Genomic DNA, 21647 nt, shown 5'->3' on the forward strand with positions numbered 1-21647 from the left:
AAAAAAGAGGAAAAGACCTCGAAGGGACTTTTAAGAGAAAAGGGGAGTGACACCATTAGAAGAACCATTAGCTAGACTGACCTCATAAAAGCCCTTTTCCAGGTGAATATATTCTCGCCCGAACAATGAGGATGGCTGTAGGGCTGCCGATTCTCCAGCTCCCAAGTTTATAGGCTTCATCAAAAACAAAAGGCAATATCCCAATGCAGACCACAAATTCTAACACCTTGCAGGCTCATGATAAATAAAAGTGCAAGATGCAAACAGGATGATAGATTGGAAGAGCTTCTGAGGACAGACAAGCGGGAAAAGGGCACAGAAAGTTACAGAGTTTCCCTCTCAAGGAGATGGGGGATAAAATGGGCTGAGGGCAGAGGGCAGGGAGGGCGCAGCCCTGCACAGAGGTGGCAGATAAAGGGAGGGCTGGAGGAGAACAGCGCCCTCATGATGAGGCTGTCTGGGGCGGGTAGGTGGGCAGAGACCCCCAACCCCTCTCTGCCAGGCGACTCTCAGCAGAGGGACCTACAACAAGAAAAACCCTGGACAAGAAGGGACAAAGACAGTGACTAAAGCAGATACGTCAGGTGAGAATCACCTGGAATTCAAGGAAGAAGGGGCAAGATAAACACAGAACTGCCCGAAGGCTCCATGCTTGGAGCCGGCTCAGGTCTGGTTGGAGCTCTCTTGCCTTTGCTGACTGAGATCAAGGAAATGCAGAAGCTGGGCTTCCCAACATGGTGCAATGGGATGGGCAGCGTCTTAGGAGCAATGGGACGTGAGTTCGATTCCACAGCCCGGTACAGTGCATTAAGGATCTGGTGTTGCCACAGCTGCAGAGTAGCTTACAACTGTATCTTGGATCTGATCCCTGGCCTGGGAATTCCATATGCTGAGGGGCGGCCAAAAAAGAAAAAAAAAAAAAAAAAAAAAAAAAAAGGAAACACAGAAGCTGAAGAGTGTCTCTGCATCAGGGCAGGTAAGATGCATGGGTGCTAGACAGCCCATCACAGAAGAAGCAGCGGCTGCGGCAGAGAAAGGGCCCTGGGGCTGGAGGCCACAGGAAGGTCGGTCTCTACATGGACCTACATTTTCTCAGGATTACCAAATGAAACGCACAGGAAACTTGTTCACTTCTCTCCAGGCTCCATCTGTGTGGAAAATGTTTTGAGCCCTACAGGTTTTGAGCCTGACAGTAAGAACGCAGAGAAAGGAAAGCAGATTTTATTAGGCCACTCACACACTCCAGTGAAATCAAGTGTGGAGAACTTAGAGGCCTGATTTATGGATGTGACTATAAACTAGAAAATTGTTCCTAAAAAAGAAAAAAAAAAAAAAAGTCGGGTGGGAAAAGAGCCGAAGGTCTGTGAGTCACTTCAGAGAATTATGACCCTCCAGTACGTGCGTGATCTGTACAACGAGGTTACATCACGATGAAGGGAAACGTAAGTGGAAAAACGACAGCTCACCAGCACAAGGAAACAGCTGGAACGGCAAAGTTAACAATGCTGTAAAAATTAAACAGAAAGACACTCTGATTACCTCAAAGACTCCTAATAAGTCCAGCAGCTATTTTTTTTTTTTTTTTTTTTTTTAGGGCCATACCTGAGGCTGTGGATGTTTCCAGGCTAGGGGTTGAATTGGAGCTGCAGCTACTGGCCTACACCACAGCCACAGCAACGTGGAATCCAAGCCACATCTGTGACCTACGCTGCAGCTCACAGCAACACCAGATCCTTAACCCACCGAGCAAGGCCAGGGATGGAACCTGCATCCTCATGGATACTAGTCAGGTTCATTACCATTGAGCCACAAGGGTCACTCCCCAGTGGCTATCCTAAGAGGAAACTACAGATGTTACTGTTTTCCTGAATGGTACTTGGGATCTCTTTGAAATGCTAAGTGTGGCTGGAAGACAAAGGCATTCAACAGTTTCTTTCCTAATAAAGACAATGCTGGTGAGCCAGCGAGCAGCTGATGGGGAGTAACAAACCCGGGGACCTGACTGATGCCCAGGAGTGGCAGAGAAAACCAAGAAGGACCAACAAACATACAGATTCATACCAGTGAATGATGAGGGACACTGATTTTCTTTCTTTTGCTGTGTCTCTGAGTTTTCTATACAAAAGAGAGTTAGATAATAACATAAAAAGAAATGAGTATGGTTAAGGTGACAGAAGTGAAATGTAGAGAGCAACAACGAGAGAGAAACTGCAAAAAAGTGTTGGAGAGGGTCAGATTTTTTTAAACACAAAAAGATCTGGTTTTGTTCAGCAATCGGGAATTTTCTTTTTCTTTTCTTTCTTTTTATTTTAGGGCCACATAGTGGCATATGGAGGTTCCCAGGCTAACAGCTGAGGCAAGGCCAGATGCAAGCTGTGTCTGCCACCTACACTACAGTTCATGGCAACGCTGGATCCTTAACCCACTGAGAGGGGCCAGGGATCAAACCCCTGTTCTCATGGATACTAGTTGGGTTCGTTAACCACTGGGCCACAACGGGATCGCCAAGCAATTGGGAATTTTCTGATGTCAGTTTACCTTTACTTAACTTTTGACTCTTGGGGGGCAGTTTACCTGTTGGAAGACTAACTATGGTTAAAGAAAATGCATTCAGGGAAAAAATAATAAGATCTAGTGAAAGCACATCTATGTTAGGGGCTCCCTAGAGCTTGTCACAATAATCACTGAGGTGTCCACCACATCTTCTGACTCAGAGACCTAATTGCCAGAGCCTTCACTCAGATTTTTATTCATGTTTCTAAATTTACAGAAGCTTGTTTCCTCTTCCTCCTCTCTTACTGTCAACTGTCTTGTTCTTTGCTTTACAAGTGGAGAATTATCACTATTGGTTTCCACTAAGGTCAAGATTCAAGCCACGCACAGTGCTATTTTTATCAATTTCTGGAAGCCTACTACTTACTGTCTTCCTGCTTCTGAAGTCACGTGGTAATGATTTAACTTCCTTAAGCCTGACTTTCCTTATCTGTAAGTGGGGATGTTAATAGTATTTACTGTGTTTGGTTGTTGTGAGGGTAAATTGAGATTGAGGAATGCAGGGCACGGCACACAATTCTTGGCACAGACCAAGAGTGAAAATGGTAGGGACTTGAAGCTTTTTAAAAAAACATATTGCATTATCAAAAAGATGCTTTACTTTAACATATAAGCAGGCAATACCCTTAATTTCAAAAAAAATTTTTTTTTTTTGTCTTTTGTCCTTTTTAGAGCTGCACCTGCGGCATATGGAGCTTCACAGGCTAGGGGCTGAATTGGAGCTGTTGCTGCTGGCCTATGCCACAGCCTCAGCAATGCCAGATCCAAGCCGTGTCTGGGACCTACACCACAGATCATGGCAACGCCGGATCCTTAACCCACTGAGCAAGGCCAGGGATGGAACCTGCATCCTCATGGATCCTAGTCAGATTTGTTTCTGCTGAGCCATGATGCAAAAAAAATTAAAAAAAAAAATTTTTTTTTTTTTAAATAAGAGACCTGGAATTTGTCATCTAATGATTTGTTCTTGATGTTCTGATTTGTTTCTACCTTGAAAAGGCTTAGCGTTGAATATGAGTTGCATAGATATAGATGACTTTAAAACAAAAGGAGAAAATATATTTTATTCATTTGAGAATCTTAAAAATGCGGAGAGCAAAAAGATTATATCTAAAGGAATTGCCTCTGTCACTTGTAATCTTGTTTTGTTTTCTCATGTTGATTAGTGTCCGTTGTACCACGAGGGGGCGCCTTGAACTTAGCAAGTACAAAAACACAGTGTTGCTAGCATGACAGAAGGAAGCAGCTGAAATCCCCAATTCAGGAGGAAACAAGACACACTCCACATGGACTGCTTTGCCTCGGTCTTCGCCCTCTTCAATATCTCTCACAGGGCCCCTTGTACAAACTCACTTTGGCTTCAAAGTGTAACCAGTGTTTGAAAAAACCACCACTCGTATAGTTAATACCAGTGACAGAAGGGAAAGTGAATGATTTAAAATTAGTAGCCACTGTGACACACAACTAAAGAACCCAATAAAAGCAAATGCTGGGGAAACCATCTTAGAAATAATTTTATCCTGAAGACACAGTGATCTCTGGATCCCAAAGCAATTTTGGGTTATTTGGAGTTAAAAAAACTTGAGAAACCTAATTGTAATATAATTCCTTTTCTTTCTTTCTTTCTTTTTTTTTTTTTGCTTTTTAGGGCTGCTCCTGAGGCACATGGAAGTTCCCAGGCTAGGGGTCTAATCGGAGCTACAGCTGCCGGCCTATGCCACAGCCACAGCAACACTGTGTGACCTACGCCACAGCTCACAGCAATGCTTGATCGCTGACCCACTGAGCGAGGCTAGGGATCGAACCCACATCCTCATGGATTCCAGTCAGATTTGTTTTCGCTGTGCCACAACGGGAACTCCCTAATTCCTTTTCTAAAAATGTTTAAAATATTAAAGATAGAATAAAATTAGGTGGACTTGTGAGACTGTAAGTCATGCTAAGATTTATAATTGATATAACAATGATATTGACCCCTGAACTTGAGCAGTTAGAGACACACCACCACTGCCAGACTCTTACCCCCATGTAGTTGAAAATCTGTGTGTAACTTTTGACTCCCCAAAACTTAACTACGAATAGCCTGTTGTTGACCAGAGCTTTACTGAAAACATAAACAGCTGATTAACACATATTTTGTATGTTATATATATATATCAGTATAAATTTTATGCATTCATGACATACCTTTTTCTTTTTTTTTTTTTGGTCTTTTTAGGGCCACACCCATTGTATATGGAAGTTCCTAGGCTAGAGGTCAAATTGGAGCTGCAGCTTCCAGCCTACACCACAGCCACAGCAGGGCGGGATCCAAGCTGCACCTGTGACCTGCACTGTAGCTTGCAGCCACACAGGATCCTTTAACCCACTGAGTGAGGCCAGGGATCAGACTGGCATCCTCCTGGATACTGGTCGGATTCTTAACCAGCTAAGCCACAATGGTTAAGGATAAAAAGTCATCAAAAAATTATCCTCTTAATGTTTTGCTATTTCTAGGCTCTGTGGTTCTTCTGCAAATTTTTAAAAAAAATATTGCAAATCTCCTAAAAATGTCCAATATATTAATTGAAAAAAATCCACGTATAAGTGGACCCATGCAGTTCAAACCTGTACTGTTCAAGGGTCAACCGTAATCTTAAAATATAGGATGAAGTCTGAGGACTCTGAAGGATAAACAAAAAAGGCTGCAACATGTAACATAAAGAGTTCAGGGTAGAAATCTTAAGAATTTCTAATCAAGTAAGAATCCTAAGAAATCTTAAGAACTTCTAATTAACTAAGAATCCCAAGAAATCTTAAGAATTTCTAATTAACTAAGATGCCGAAGTCATTCTGTCGTGAATTTAGGACAGTAATGGGAATGCAACTTTTGGAAAGAAAACTGGGCATGAGCCTCAATTTCAGCATTTAATATCTGTGAGAACTTGGGCACGCTGCCTCAGGCCGTGTTTCTTGGAAAAGCTGCCTTCTCTGGTCACGTGCAGTTTCTTCATCCATAAGATAGTGGAGACAGTAATAATAAGGCTTATCTTACACTTGCTGTATGAAATAAGATAACTTATGAAAAATGCTAACGCCAGTGCCTAAGCTACAATAAGGCAGCACCTGGCTTAGTAAGAGCCTGATCAATACAAGATCGCTGCTGCTCCTGTGCAGTATGTGGCCGAGGGAAGCGTCTGAACCTCTCTGTGTTTGTGTTCTCAGGAGTCCAATGGTGGGAAGGAGTCTGATTTAAAACCAAAACCCAAACCAAATCAACTTAGAATATGTACGCACACCATGGAATGCCATTCTTCAAAGGAGTGGGTTTGCAAGGTCACACAACTATTTCTATGACTTTGCCATTGTCTGCAACACACAGAGTACGAAGTAAGCAAGCAAACTTGCCACATGCAGGGCGGACATTCAGCCAGCGCTCCCTGTAGCTGCACTATCATGGTTTGTGGCCATGGTTCCTATTGGGCAGCCTGGGCTATAGCTACTATGATTTATTATTATCTTTTGGCCACAATTGTGGCATGCAGAAGTTCCCAGGACAGGGATTGAACCCCATGAGGCACAGCAGGAATCAGAGCCACAGCAATGACAACACCAGATCCTTAATCTGCTGAGCCACCAGGGAGCTCCAACTGTGAAATATTCGAATATTGATCCCAGTCATTCGTCTTCAGTTGGGCGTCTCAGTCTCCACCCTTCCTACATTCTACAGTATGGGGGTGACACAACAGATCTGTGAGAGATTTGAAAGAGTCAAGTATCATGCAAATAAAAGGTGGCAACAGGATAACAAAGGCTTGGGGGGGGGGGAGCTATTTGTAAGACTGACTGGGTCTCAGGAACAGACCTCTGAGGTCCTTCCTAATCCTCCCCCTCCCCACGTAGCAAAGAGGGAAACAAGTGAGCTGGTTTAGAAATCTGCCTGCAGGTGACATACAGTGTTTGGGAAGAGTTAGCCTGTCATCTCCACCAAGGTGACAGATATTTATTCTCCAAGCAGGTGCCGCCCATGGCCATCGGGTTCATGAGCTCCTTGAGAACTCTGCTGACTTTTCCTCCAGTGTTTTTTTTTTTTTTTTTTTTTTTTTGTCATCTTTTTTGGGGGGCCATACCTGCGGCATATGGAGCTAAGGGTCAAACTGGAGCTGTAGCTGCCGGCCTAGGCCACAGCCACAGCAACATGGGATCCGAGCATCTTCCACCTACACCATAGCTCACGGCAACTCTGGATCCTTGACCCACTGTGCAAGGCCAGGAATCGAACCTGCATTCTCATGGATGCTAGTCAGATTTGTTTCCACTGAGCCACGATGGGAACTCCTCATCTAATGTTTTTAACGCGACTGGATACACTACGTATTTTACTTGCGTGACAGTTTCTTATCTGTCTCCCCAGCCCCCTACGTATGCACGCACGCACTCACGCACGGATGTCACCTGCAAGAAGGCAGGGGACCTCCCGGGTTCCATTTCTCTTGTAGAATGAAGGGATGAAAGGCTGGAGGAGGTGGTGGTCTCTAGGAACCTTGGCTTCCTGCAGCTTGCTTGATCCGAGAGCTTCTTTCTTGACCATACCCGACCTCGAGGGGTCTGAGGAGTTGAGACGTGTCCCCCAGGCAGCTGTGCCTCCACCCCCCTGGCCCCTCAGCGGGCTGGCAAGCTCTCCATCCAGAGCATTCCGAGCCATCACCCCAACTCCCCCATGCTTTTCTGCTCCTTGGCTGCTCTCACACCTTCTCGAAAGGAGGAAAATCTCCGTCGGATATGGAATTTCTGTTTGGCAGGGTTTCTCTTCCATTTTCACCAAAACCCTCCTCCCTTGGAACGCTAAACTCGAACAAAAATACTCCAGACCCCTCAAGAAGAAAAAAAGAGCTTCCAAACCGGAGGTTTCTATTTTGCCCTCATTATACAAAGGCTTTTGCAATACATTCCATCCAGGTTAGGGGCCTGTCTGGTAAGAAGCTGCTGCAAAAGAATTCAGCTTCACACTGTGATCTGACTGGGCCTTGCTTTGGGAGGAGCTTTCTCATGCTCAAGGCAAGAATTTTCACAGGGAGGGGAGATGTAAGAATTTGATTTTTTTCTTAGGGCCGCATCTGCAGCATATGGAAGTGCCCAGGTAGGGGTCGAATTGGAAGTGCAGCTGCCAGCCACAGCCACAGCCACAGCAACACAGCATCCAAGCCTCGCCTGTGACCTACACCACAGCTCATGGCAGCGCTGGATCCTTAACCCATTGAGTGAGGCTATGGACCGAACCTGTGTCCTCATAGATACTAGTCGAGTTCTTTGCTGTTAAGCCATGATTGGAACTCCAAGAATTTGATTTTGAGAGGGCAGGAGGTGGGATAAAACACGAGGGCATTCATGGAAGCCAGTTGGGAATGCATGTCTCTCTCATTTTTCTTTTTACTTTTTAGGGCTGTACCCGTGACATAAGGAGGTTCTGGGCTGGAGACCTAATGTCTCAGCCACAGCCACACCTGATCCGAGCAGCGCCTGTGAACTGCGCCACCGCTTGTGTCAATGCCAGATCCTCAACCCACTGAGTGGGGCCAGGGATCGAGCCTGCACCCTCACAGGGTTGGGTTCTTAACCTGCTGAGCCACAACAGGAACTCTGGGAAGGCATTTCTGATCCCCGTTCTCTCTCACAGAAAACGGACACAGAGCCTGGAGTCACGCAGATCCCCAGGCTTGCCTGAGGTGGGGTGCCTCACTCATCCCCAGGCGCTGGCGCCCAGACCAGCTGCAGGACACCTCCCAGTGTTTCGTCTTCCTTCAACTAAAACGAGCAGGGCTGGTCTCTTCACACGTCTATGCTGGAAGCTTCCATGGTGGCTAGCAGGGATATCAAAGCGGGTCCTGTGCACTCCGTGAGGGAAGGGCAGGGCTCAGCGGTCCAGAAAGCAGGGGCTGAGAGTAGGAGACCCCCACTCAGCATCACGGAGACCTGTGCCCGGTCCTCAGTTTCTCCATGAGTGAGACAAAGAGCTGCCATCAACCTCTAGGGCAAGTCTTAGCGCTGGAAAGCCCTGGACACAGCTGCTTCCCAACACCCCTGGCGGCACCAGAGGGCTCCCCTCACACAGTCATTACCAAGGAAGGCTTGGCACGTAGAGCCAGAGGTGTACGTATCTTGTCTCCAAAGCAACATGTGTAGGTGGGAAGAACCCAAAGTCAGAAGGTCCTGGGTTCAAGACCTGGGTTCTGCACCCATTAACTATTTTACTTTGAAAGAATTACTTAGCTGATATTAGGTTTTGTATGGGGGCAATCAAACTGCTGAGTCTCACTTTCTTCTTCTAAATTTTTAGGCCCGATGGAAGTTCCCGGGCTCAGGGTCAAATCAGAGCTGCAGCTGCCGGCCTGCACCACAGTCACAGCAACGCTGAATCCAAGCTGCATCTGAGACCTACACTGAAGCTCGAAACAACGCTGGATCCTTAACCCACTGAACAAGGCCAGGGATCGAACCTGCATCCTCATGGACACTATGTTGGGTTTTTTCTTTTTCTTTTTTTTTAAGGGCTGCACCTGCAGCATGTGGAAGTTCCCAGACTAGGGGTCTAATTGGAGCTGTAGTCACCAGCCTATGCCACAGCCACAGCCATGCCGGATCTGAGCCACACCTATGACCTACACCACAGCTCATGACAAAGCAGATCTTTTAACACACAGACCAGGGCCAGGGACCGAACCCACATCCTCATGGATACGAGTCGGGTTTGTTACTGGTGAACTCCTATGTTGGGTTCTTAACCAACAGGAACTCCGAGTCTCACTTTCCACATCTGCAAAATGGCAACAGCCATCCTGCCTACCTTGAAAAGTCACCGAGACACAAATGAGGTAAATCAGAGAAAAGTACTGCTAAAGGTAAAGCTCTGAAAATAATAAAACAGCAGAGTGATCCGTAAGGAGAAGGAGCTTGAGGCAGGCACACGAAAACGAGGTACTAAAATGTTTTGCTGCTCAAGGACAAGGTCTGACTATGCTCATCCCAGCCTGCTCGGCTACAGGGACACAGACCTTGAATGCACAGTCTCAATCCAGGAGCAAATGAAAATCACGGCGGTAGATGTTGGCATGCCCATCCCCAGCTGGGGCCCTGGGTCACGACGTGACACTTGCTGTCCTGAGATCCTGACTCAGCTTCCGATGGTGCTGCAATCTCTCCTGACCTGGTTCCTGGTTCCTGGTTGGATCACCCATTTTCTGTTGCTGCTGGCGTGCAGAGCCCTGTGGACTGGGCTTGGCCAACCGTCCTGCCCCCACCAGCCCACATTACTGACAGCTCAGTGTCAGCCTCTGACCTCATGTCCCAGCTTCTGGCCTATTTAGCTCCAGAAATATATTTGGCTAAATATATTTTGGGGGTGAAAATTATTGTGAACACAAATAAGCTTTATTGGGGGAAAAAGACTTTCTTTTTTTTTTTTTTTGCCATGCCCAGGGCATGCAGAAATTCCCAGGTCAGGAGTTCCCGTCGTGGCGCAGTGGTTAACGAATCTGACTAGGAACCATGAGGTGGCGGGTTTGGTCCCTGCCCTTGCTCGAGTGGGTTAAGGATCCGGCGTTGCCGTGAGCTGTGGTGTAGGTTGCAGACGAGGCTCGGATCCCGCGTTGCTGTGGCTCTGGCGTAGGCTCCGATTCAACCCCTATCCTGGGAACCTCCATATGCCGAGGGAGCGGCCCAAGAAATAGCAAAAAAAAAAAAAAAAAAAAAGACAAAAAAAAGACAAAAAAAAAAAAAAAAAAAGAAATTCCCAGGTCAGAGATTGAACCCATGCCAGAGCAGTGATTTAAACCACAAAAGCGATAACGCTAGATCCTTAACCTGCTGTGCCACCAGGGAATGCTGAAGAAGACCCTCTTAGACAAATACTCTTCTTGACAGTTTGGTTTCACTGCTCACAGCGAACAAATAAGAGAGTGATGCCATGTCTTAAATTCAAAAGTGGATTAATGGCATTAAAAAAGACAAGGAACACAGGCTATCATCAATTGCTAGTTTGTGTAATCAACAGCATCATTATAGTAAATGCGACATAACCGGGGCCATAATTACAAATTAGTATTTTTAACATTGCAATTAAGGTAAATAATCTGTGGAGAAACAAACCACCACCACCACCAACAACAGCAAACCCCCAGCCATAGCTCTCTACTACAGTTTATTTAAAAATTTTTTTTTAGTATAGTTGATTTACATTGTTGTTCTAATTTCTGCTGTACAGCAAGGTGACCAGTCAGACATAAATATATATACATTCTCCTTATATCATCTTCCATCATGGTCTATCCTAAGAGATGGGATTAAATTCCCTGTGCTTTTTTTTTAAATTAATGGCCACACCTGCAGCACATGGAAGTTCCTGGGCCGGGGATTAAATCTAAGCTGCAGCTGCAACCGACACCACCGCTGCAGCAATGCCGGGTCCTTTAACCTACTGTGCCAGGCTGGGGATCAAACCTGTGCCTTGGCAGCCACGAAAGCTGCTGCAGTTGGATTCCCAGCCACTGTGCCATAGCGGGAACTCCTCTCTTGTGTAATTTTTTATGTTGCAGAAGTGAAGCTCGTGCATTTTTCTGGCTGCATGGATATGACTGGCTGTCATTTTTAATACCCACACACATCTTTTGCTCATAAAAGAAGTAAGGATTTCAATCTTTGGAAACAGAAGGTTGGATCCTAGCAGTTCTTCTTGAAGAGGTATAGTACGCGTCCCTCTAATTACACTGGATTAAAGCAGAATGTGTGCACATAACAATTCAACTCTAAACAGACTTCACTAATTGCTTGGAAAGAGCAGAAGCAAAAAGTTGAAAACAGGCTCTAAGTACATAAACAGCCTCTGGCCTCACACTTGAAAAACTGAGAGACAGCGGTTGGGAGAGAGAAAAGAGCCCTTCAGCGAAATTCAGAGTCATCTTGCTCCTGCGTATCATCGTAAATATGGAATTTGGGGGAGCTGGGTGCAACCACAGTTCACAAACAATCAGCAGGGCACTGGGTGGTGCCATTAAAAAGCTTTCAAGAAAACATTTAAAAAGATTACCAACTATCCTTCCAGGAGAAGGGCAAAAAAATGTTCATGCAGACCTGCTATGAGCCTCCACCCACCAAAACTGCACAGAAATAAGTTGAGAGTTTATGACGGAACAAGCCTAAAGAGGAATATATTGAAAAGGAAGAAAAACAGAAATAGCGACTCACAAACCAACTACAGAGCTATCGTCAAGGCGGTTTTCACCATAAATAAGCTCCACATGGGTCGCAGGCATTTCCGTCTGGACTATCTGCCTGGGTTGCCCCATCTCCTGCCCTTGAGAGCACTGGGTGGGCAGGTGCAACACCAGAACATTAACAGCGTGGGGTGAAGTGGCCTTCTTCTCTCTCCTCTGCAGGAGGTCTGGTTCAGCAGTTCTGAGGGGATGGGGGGAACTACAGTCAGGGGGTAAAGAGGAACCCACATCAATGGAGATGAGAACTCCCCACTGGGACGAATACATCCTGCGTGGATCTGAGGCTGTTGGGGTTCTGAGGTTGCCTGTGGACACACCGGGTCCTTGTAGGGCTCGAGGGGTGGCCTCAACATCATTTTCACCCTCCAGCGCTCCCTGGAGAATCCCACAAGAAACTAGCCAGCCACCACCTCCCCCCACCCCAAATCCCTGCCAAGCCACAGTCCCTCTCTTGATTTGCACCCCCAGGCCGGAGGGATTAAGACGAAGTTGAGAGGATCACTCATAATTTTCAGGCTATTTGTTCCATGGTATTTCAACGCTGAGCCAGGGGTGTCCGGCATGGAATCTCCCACTTTGTTACCCCCTGGCCTCTCTCATAATTTACTCAGTATCATGATGGCCTCCTACTTCCTTCACAAAGTTAATAAATCCCACTAGTATATCATCAGCTAAAGCACAGCAGCCGTTCTTTGCCTCTGGGTACAGTTACTCACTCTCCCAAGAAAGGACTGCAGAGCAAGAATAACCTGGATTCTTATGTCCTTGAGTCTGTCCAGCAATGGGGTCCTACTGTACAGCACAGGGAACTATATCCAGTCTCTTGGGATAGACCATGATGGAAGATAATTGGAGAAAAAGGATGTAGATACATGTATGACTGGGTCCCTGTGCCGAACAGCAGAAACTGACACCACACTGTAAGTCAACTACACTCTAATAAAAAAATTAAATAATTAACAACAACAACAAAAGATAACCTGCTCTCTCCATTTACTCCTAGCTTGACAACGACCTTCTCAACTGAGGGCTGATTTTGAGATGAGACTAATGAGCGTTAACATCCAGAGCAGAGGACAGAATTTAAGCAGGTAGAGCATTTGATTGGTTGGCATAAAAAAAAAAAAAAAAGATTGTATTTTTAATGGAATGGTGGGACTCTTGGCACCACAAACTACAAGGGGCAGCTGCCCATTTATGAGAGGGCTAACACTGTGTTTAAGTTTATACTTTAAGTATACACACAGACCTTACGATTCACTGTATGTAGATGCAGAACTATTGTGTGGCCCATGATTGTTCCACGTGGGAGGCTGGAAAGAGGGTAGACTTTCTGTGGACTCTGTGACCCCTCTCCTCCCCATTCATCATGCACTTCCTGGATCAGCTGAAAAGACTCAGGATGAAGGTGGAATCCAATGTTAGGCTCTGTTGTAGATTCGTCTCCTCGCCTTTTTGCCACCCCAGCAGAGGCTCAGAGGGGGAGGGCAGGATACCATGGGGTATGCAGAGCTGTCCTGCTGATGGCCAGCACTCGCCACCCACCCGGAGAAGGAGGAGAAAGAGCCCAGCTGGGCAAGTACCCACAGCCAGGTGTCAGGAAGGCCCCTTCCTGACCGTGAGCTGCATTCCACCCCAGGCAAGAGAACACAGCTCTTCTCCATTGTGTTACCAGCCCCCAGTGTATAAAGACCCTTTTGGCTGTTCATCAACCACGAGGCCAGGCTCTGACCTATGAGCAGACAGGACAGCGCTTGTGGATGGTTGTGACAGGAGGAGGGTGATTTCATGGGCACTAAGAAACCATCGTCTCATTCCAGGAAAGCCCCGCTAACCTGCCGGTGGACCCCTGCAGACCCCCAGCTCCTTGGGGAGCTAAGCAGGCGCTTTGGAACCTGTCATTAAGAGTGCAGACGCCACTGGGAGAGAAACAACAGCAGCCTTATCAGATAATGAGACTTAGTGTCAGTAATTCAGCAGAACTTTGCGTGAGAGATTTTGCTAAGATGCAGGAAACGGGATCCAGAAACGACATCACTGTTGCAAAGGCAACTATTCCTGACCTCATTTTTCTTCACGTGTTCACAAGCCTAGACCCAAATGGTATTCTCACGGGCTCTCCAGTGTCCCCTCTCCTATAGGACGCATCTCTCCATTTTATGATGGGCAACAGGACCAAACTGTGGCTAAGACCATTAGCAGCCTTCTCCACTTCATCCTGGAGTGGTGGAGCACAGATACAATCCACCCCTACAGTCACTGATCAAATGAAGACATGAATGAATGCTAACCTTGGACTGTGCTCTGAAGGTCACGGTTGCACAGACTGGCAGGAGTCCAGAAAAGAATGAGGCCCAGGGCAGGGAAGAAAATGAAGACTTAGACTGGAAGCAAGGAAGTCAGCTAGAAATTTTTGAAGGGTTAGATTCCACAAGTCTGTTTACAAGCCACATATTCACTCTTCCAAAAAGTAACAGTTGAAATATATGGCCCATTAGGTCTGATCAACCATAAAAATCACATATCTACTGTCAGCTAGATTCAATGAATGTGGGAGGACAGGGTTTGGAAACCATCTGTTTTATGAAGTTTCTTTGGTTCTAACACTTAACCTCAGTGCTAACAAGACTAAAGCTGAGACTCACTAACTTATCACGGAGGAAATATGTTGCCTCTTTCAAGGTCGACTCCTAATGGCTAAAAAGAATTTACTGTGTCCCTCCAGAGATGTCAAAAATTAAATGACAGAAGCAGAAGTTCCTTGATTCTTCTCTGAAGGAGAGTTTTTCTTAACTACTGGTGTTTTATGGTCATCTTGGGGAGGCTGCCCTGATCGTGAAAACATATCCAAAGTATGGAATCCATAAAAAAGACTTTTTAAAAACACAAACAGGCAAGATAGGTTTTTATCAAATGACTGTCTCAGAACTAGAAAGCAGTAAACAATTATCTTCACCTACAAAAGAAGTCACACTAAATAACTCAGTCTTGCATAATTCATGATCTAAATCAGACCGCTTCCCCTCCTCCTAATTTCATGAAGATGACCCCATGGCGGCTACTGGAATTACATGATGGGGAAGATGATAATCCTTCTGAGTTGATGTCATCACGGTCTAGAAGCCAGGTCATCGTTTTCAAACCAGGATGCATCTGCAGCACATAAAATGACTTTCAACTTCTGAGGCTTCTAGGCCTAAAGCCAAAAGGTAATGAGTTACCTCCAAAATATTTTCTTCTCTTTCTTTAACAAAAAAAGATTTGGAAGGTAGGGGGGTGAAAGAAAAGCGATTTACACCACGCTACCCAGGGGTGAAGCGTAACTGCCTCTCATGCCTGCTTTTAATCTTCTCATTTTCTCTTACCTGTCTTCCCCTCCAGGACCAGAATTCTTTTCATGCCCCAATCCTACCTCCTTTCAACATCAGTTCCCCCAAAGGCCTGCTCTTCAGCTCTGGGGGGGCTAAAGGCATTCCAAGCCCACAAGCTTTTCATTATTGCTTAAATTTCTTTTCTGCTGACCATGATTGCACAAGAACTTGCCAACAATCTCTACTCAGGAGAGAGATTCAATTCTTTTTAAGAAGAAAAATCATTTGGTACTTTATTTCTCCAGGAAACTCTCATAAGCAAAAGATGTTCAATGCATCCAGCAAGTGACTCATTTTCCCGTAATGGCTTTCAGATATTGGCATGCACCTTCCAACGTGAGCAACTCCGCCACTCCAAGTGGAAGAGGCCACGCAGCCTCAGGTTCTACAGGGAAGGCGCCACATCAGTGCATCTGGTAGAATAAGCTGGCTGGCATGGAGGCTTGGCCTCAGACGGTCCATATACATATATTTATATATATATATTTTTATATATATATATTTATATATATATTTATATATATATTTTTATATATATATATTTATATATATATTTATATATATTTATATATATTTTTATATATATTTATATATTTATATTTATATATTTATATTTATATATTTATATATATTTATATATGTTTATATTTATATATATTTATATTTATATATATTTATATATATTTATATACATATATACATATATATATATATATATATATATATATATATATATATAGTCTACCAACTGACTTAACCTGACTGAGCCGCAGTCTTCTTATCTGCAAAATGGGAATGCCGCAATGTAGCTTACCCAAAGTTTCAGGAACGAATAAATGAAATCACTTCTGTGCCCGGCACATGGTCTATGCTTGACAAATACTTTTGCTTTGCTCATTCTCCAACCTCTCTTCAAACTATCCTGCGGGAATACACAGAGATGCTAGGGGATCCCCAGGCTAGGGGGGGTTGTTTTTCTATGTTTAACATTAGTGATTGTTTTTTTCTTTTCAATGGACCAAGGTCACATGTTCTTTACAATATCATTAAGTGAATATGTATCCATTGATAACCAGTTGCAACCTCCTATAAAAATATTAGAGCCCTGCTCATCCTGTGTGCTTGCGCCTACATCATGGGAGCTGGAACGTGCCCAGAGCACCACCTACTCTCCCCAAAGTCATTGCTTTTCCCTGAACTCATTACTTAAGGAGTGGGTTTGAGGATTTGGCCTGCTTATTCTTGAGATCTGCTCATAACTTAGATTTTTCAGCTTTCATTATCTACAAGAACCTACAGTTGTGCAAGAGGTGGCTTTCCCGATCTGTATATGATCTTTCTTCTTTTTCCCTAAGATCTCACTAATTTTTAATTTTAAAAAATGTAATAACTTCCCATTATCCACAGGTAAATTTTACCAAAAATACAAAATAATTTAAAAAGATCTCTTATACCGTTATATAAATAAATAAGATGTATATACACATATATATACTCTTGTATAAACAAGATATACAATAAATAGCGATACTTATACATTTATATAAATAAATGAGATATATAAATAAATATATACTCACATAAATGAGTATACTTTTATAAATACAGAGTAAAAAGAAAAGCAGTATCTACTATGAACATATATTCAAAGCCAATAAATATATCCATTTGCTACGCAATTCTAAAGCCACTGCAGCCCCTAGCAATAACAATGCACATGCACTGACACATTTCTAGTTATTTGTGTATATCAGGCTATAAAGCAGGTATATTCCTCAAAAGTTGCATAGAAGTCAAACAAATTTTAATGGAATTATGGTTTTCTTTTCTTTCTTCTTCTTCTTTTTTTTTTTTTTTTTGGCTTTTTTAGGGCCACACCCACAGCATATGGATGTTCCCAGGCTAGGGTCTGAATCAGAGCTGTAGCCACTGGCCTACATCACAGCCACAGCAACAGCGCGGCTGTTGACCTACACCACAGCTTATGGCAACGCCAGACCCTTAACTCACTGAGCGAGGCCAGGGATCAAACCTGCATCTTCATGGCTGCTAGTCAGATTTGTTTCCGCTGAGCCACGATGGGAACTCCTAGCTTTCATTTCTTAAATAGTTAATTATTAGGATTCTCCCAGTGCTTTTATATCATTTGTAATTCATCTTCAGTTAAATTTTTACCATTTAATGTACAGCTGTAAAATGACTTGAGCCTATTATATCAATATTGAAAGGAACCAGAGGAACTTCGATTTGAGGAGTAACTTTATTGGTTACATTTTTTACTATTTAATGTACAGCTATAAAATAACAAGTCTATTACATCAAAATTGCAAATGGAACTAGATTAGAATAACTTCTATTTTAGAAGTATCTTTATTGGTGTTCCTTTTAGGGTAAGAAGAATCATATCGTAAGCTCATTGGATGAGTAGCTGCATTTTCGTTATTATATAGCAAGGTTCTCCAGGCCAAAGGAAAATATGCAAATGGCATATACATAGGAATCCTATCCTATTTACCACCTCAAAACTCAGCACTCCATCACAAAACTGACAAGGAATTTGAATATCTTTTTGTATGTGTATGCTTTGTATTTGTTTTAAGTTAGTACTTAATTTTTATTCTATTACATTTTTTTTCATCCTCCCTCCCCCCGCCCCATGCCCACAGAGTAATCCCCAGCTATGAGAACAAAATGGCTCAAAACCAAAAATGATGATGTAAAGACTTATGGCTTTTTCCATGGCATAACCCTGATCATTAATCCCCCATTTGCCCAGTGCCAAGAGTGGTCAAAGCTGGCACACATGTAGAAAAGACATGTACCAAGTTTCCACGTCTTTCTTCCTCCGAGAAATGTGAGGCAGGCTTTGGGGAAGGCAAGGACTCCAGGGCACAGGATGTGAAATCACCTACGTGGCTCCCCTTCCTCCCATTTTCCAGACTTTTGAGTGTTTGTCTGTGCAGACCCGAGAGCGTCTGGTGAGAAAGATCACCTACCGGGTATCTTGGAGGAAATAAACTGACATCTCAGACTTGGAGGTCTGCAACTGCCTATGGAACACACACCGTTCTGGGTGTGGGGTAGGAGGAAATCAACGTGAGTAAACATCTCTCACCAAGCGGCTGCCACCCTTGTCTGACTTCTTTCATGGATCCTGCGGCTGCTGGAACTTGAAGTGGGGAAGATTTGAGGTCTCAAGACTGGTGAGTAATTGCTGTTGTTTCTTTCTAAAGCCATCATTTGGACGAAGGCTGTGTGCCTGAACACTTACTAATCCAACTCACAGTTTCTGACAACAGTAAAAAGTCTAACCGGGAAGTCCCTTCAGAATCTAAAACTCTTTGGTCGAGACCTGGTCACATGGATAATAGCAGTGTGGGTATATTTTGATTAAAAATGAACAAAACCTGAAGGCCCACTGATAAATGAATGGACAAATAAAAAGTGGTATACTATGCATAATGGATTTTTTTTTTTTGCTTTTTTTTTTTTTTAGGATCACACCCATGGCATATGGATGTTCCCAGGCTAGGGGGTCAAATCCGAGCTGCAGCTGCCAACCTATACCACAGCCACAGCAACACCAGATCTGAGCCAAGTCTGTGACCTACACTGCAGCTCACTACAATGCCTGATCCTTAACCCACTGAGCGAGGCCAGGGATCAAACCTGCACCTCATGGATATTTGTCAGATTTGTTTCTGCTGCGCCACAATGGGAATTCCACACAATGGAATATTATTAAGCCTTAAAAAAGGAAATTCTGACACATGCTACAATATAGATAAGCCTTGACTTGAGGACATTATGTTTGGTGAAATAATAAGCCAGTTACAAAGAGATAAACACTGAATGATTCCATCTAGGTAAAGTATGTACAGCAGCCAATTCACAGAGATAGAAAACAGAGTGGTGGTTGTCAAGACTGGAGAAGCAGGGCTGGGGAGTTGTTGTTTAAAAGGTAGAGTGTTTCAGTTTTACAAGATGAAAAAGTTTCAGAGATTAGCTATATAACACTGTAAATACACTTAACACTATTGAACTGTATACTTAAAAATGGTTAAGATGGTAAAATTTTGTGGTATATGCATTTCACCACAACTAAATATTAAAAAAAAAAAAATCCTGTCAACTGTCAAAATAAATAGGAGAGGAAAAAAAGTGAACAAGAAAGAATTGATGGGTGCACCCTTATGTTCACAGCAGCACTATTCACAACAGCCAAGACATGGAAACAGCCTAAAGGGCCATTGACAGATGAATGGATTGAGAAGATGAGGTATAGATACAAAATGGAATACAACTCAGCCATGAAAAAGAACAAAATAATGCCATTTGCAGCAACATGGATACAACTTCAGATCGGCATACCAAGCGAAGTCAGAAAGAGAAAGACAGATATCACATAATATCACTTATATGTGGAATCTAAAATAAGGCACAAATGAGCCTACCTACAAAACAGAAACAGACTCACAGACATAGAGAACTGACTTGTGGTTGCCAAGGGGAAGAGGGAAAAGAGTGGGATGGATGGGGAATTTGGGGTTAGCAGATGCAAACTGTTATATATTTAGAATGGATAAGCAACGAGGTCCTCCTGTACAGCGCACTCCTAGGATAGACCCTGATGGAAAAGAATATAAAAAAAGAACGTGTATATATGGATAACTGAGTCACTCTGCTGTACAATAGAAATTGGCACAACATTGTAAATCAATTATAATTTTAAAAATTAATTAACTAATTTTATTTAAAAAAAGGAAAGAATAACTTCTAGCCTGCGTTTTCTACAAAGAAGCTAAATATATAAGAAGGGTTCAAATGGCAAATGATTCCTGGCATATCATTTGTGATGTGGGGGCAATTCCTTGCTTATGTCTTTTGTCCAAGCTAAGTCTTAGCCAATGGTTCTCTCCAGAGGGGACTCACTCTGGACCCCATCAAGTTGGAATGAGGATCTAAGCCACATTTCACTTGGCCTGATGGTCCCTCTGGTATTTCCCCCATCGTCTTCTGATGCCTTAAGCTATTAACCATGCTCTTACCTCAATTGCTGTACTCCATACAGATGCTCTTTGGGTAGGCTTGCCAAGTCTTGCTTATGCTATGCGGTTAGTCTACGCTGCCCTTCTTATTTGAGGGGAGTGCCACGTGTCGGCAAATACTGTTGTATTTGTACCAAGTGGGCAGCTCCACGCCCGACTGAAGGGAACTTAAGCCAAGCACTACAGCTGTCCCTCAAGTGCCACTGCCGTAGCTTGTCACAGACCCTTCTCTTGTACTGAAGGAAGATTTGGGCGTGCATTTTCAGTGCTGTTGGTGCAGAAATCACTACGCTTGGTGTCTCGCCCACACTGCTCCTGAGACTGGGGTCTGGGACTAAGAGGGATCTATGTTTCATTGAAAAGAAACAATCAAACTGCCCATTCAGATTAAGAAGGATCTACTGCCTAGACAGTGGATATCGGATTCTCCGAGAGAGTCTGCAGCGCTGATTCTGAGATAAGAACAGTTCTTTATTGTAGCAACTCATTGAATCCACCGTCTGTTTTAACTCAGAATAGGATCCAAGACACAATCCCATCATTAAACATATGGAAGACAGATAGAAAGAAATCTCATTTATTTTCTCTCCACATAAACGGTGAGGTCTCTCCTTTGAATTCTAACATGGACAAATAAGGAGATTTTTTAAAGCAGGGACCGTTCTCTGGCCATGTTTAAGCACAGATCTGTGTAAAGTAAAAAGTTAAAAGTGGGCATTCCTATTATTAAAAGTCCATCCTCTTTTAGAAAATACTTAATTGGCTCAGGGGGAAAAAGCTCCTTCACTACTCGCATTATTAAGTAAAGGAAAGAAAGCCTTAGGTTTCCACATTCCCCAACCATAAGATCAGAACTGACTCTTGGAATCTACCCCAAAACCTCAACTTCCTGCTCAGCAAGATTTACCTCAGAGAATGAAGAGCTCCCAACTGTTGCCAAAAAAGACCTTTAGATGAAATCAATCAGATCAGGACAACCCATAACTCTATTTGATGGCCTGCATACTAAAGATGCAGCACAAGAAATACTAACACCGCAGTTTTCTGGCTGATCGACAAGTGTGTGCATAGATATAGCAATGTCTTAAAAGTCGTCTTACTTTTATTTTATTTTATTTTTTTGCTTTTTAGGGCCGCAACCACAGCATATGGAGGTTCCCAGGCTAGGGGTTGAATCGGAGCTGTAGCTGCCGGCCTACACCACAGCCACAGCTCACGGCAATGCCGGATCCCTAACCTACTGAGCGAGGCCAGGGATGGAACCTGCAACTTTATGGTTACTAGTCAGATTCGTTTCTGCTGCACCACAACAGGAATCCTTTAGTTATTTTTAATTTGGCATACATTCAATCTTTCTAAGCTTTGTATAACTGCAAAAGTTAATTCTTTGTGGATGACACGATGTCATCATGAACATTAGTTCTGAG

General features: G+C 43.7%; 1 protein-coding gene and 1 long non-coding RNA gene across 27 annotated transcripts in view; one reads left to right on the forward strand and one right to left on the reverse strand.

The window, feature by feature from the left end:
- The window catches only part of KIAA1217, a 325382-nt gene that overhangs the window by 174999 nt on the left and 128736 nt on the right, over positions 1-21647 (reverse strand). The gene's annotated exons all lie outside the window — the stretch shown is intronic.
- On the forward strand, positions 4162-13479 carry LOC146399533 (uncharacterized). The gene is made up of 3 exons (XR_014818057.1): positions 4162-4925; positions 7795-10027; positions 10326-13479. It is a non-coding gene; the product is annotated as an uncharacterized LOC146399533 (long non-coding RNA).

This window comes from Sus scrofa, chromosome 10, assembly GCF_054392235.1.
Source record: "Sus scrofa isolate SSC_HxYL_T2T_F1_AM1 chromosome 10, Sscrofa_HxYL_maternal_Yorkshire_Landrace_v2.0, whole genome shotgun sequence".
Classification (NCBI taxonomy): Eukaryota; Metazoa; Chordata; class Mammalia; order Artiodactyla; family Suidae; genus Sus; species Sus scrofa.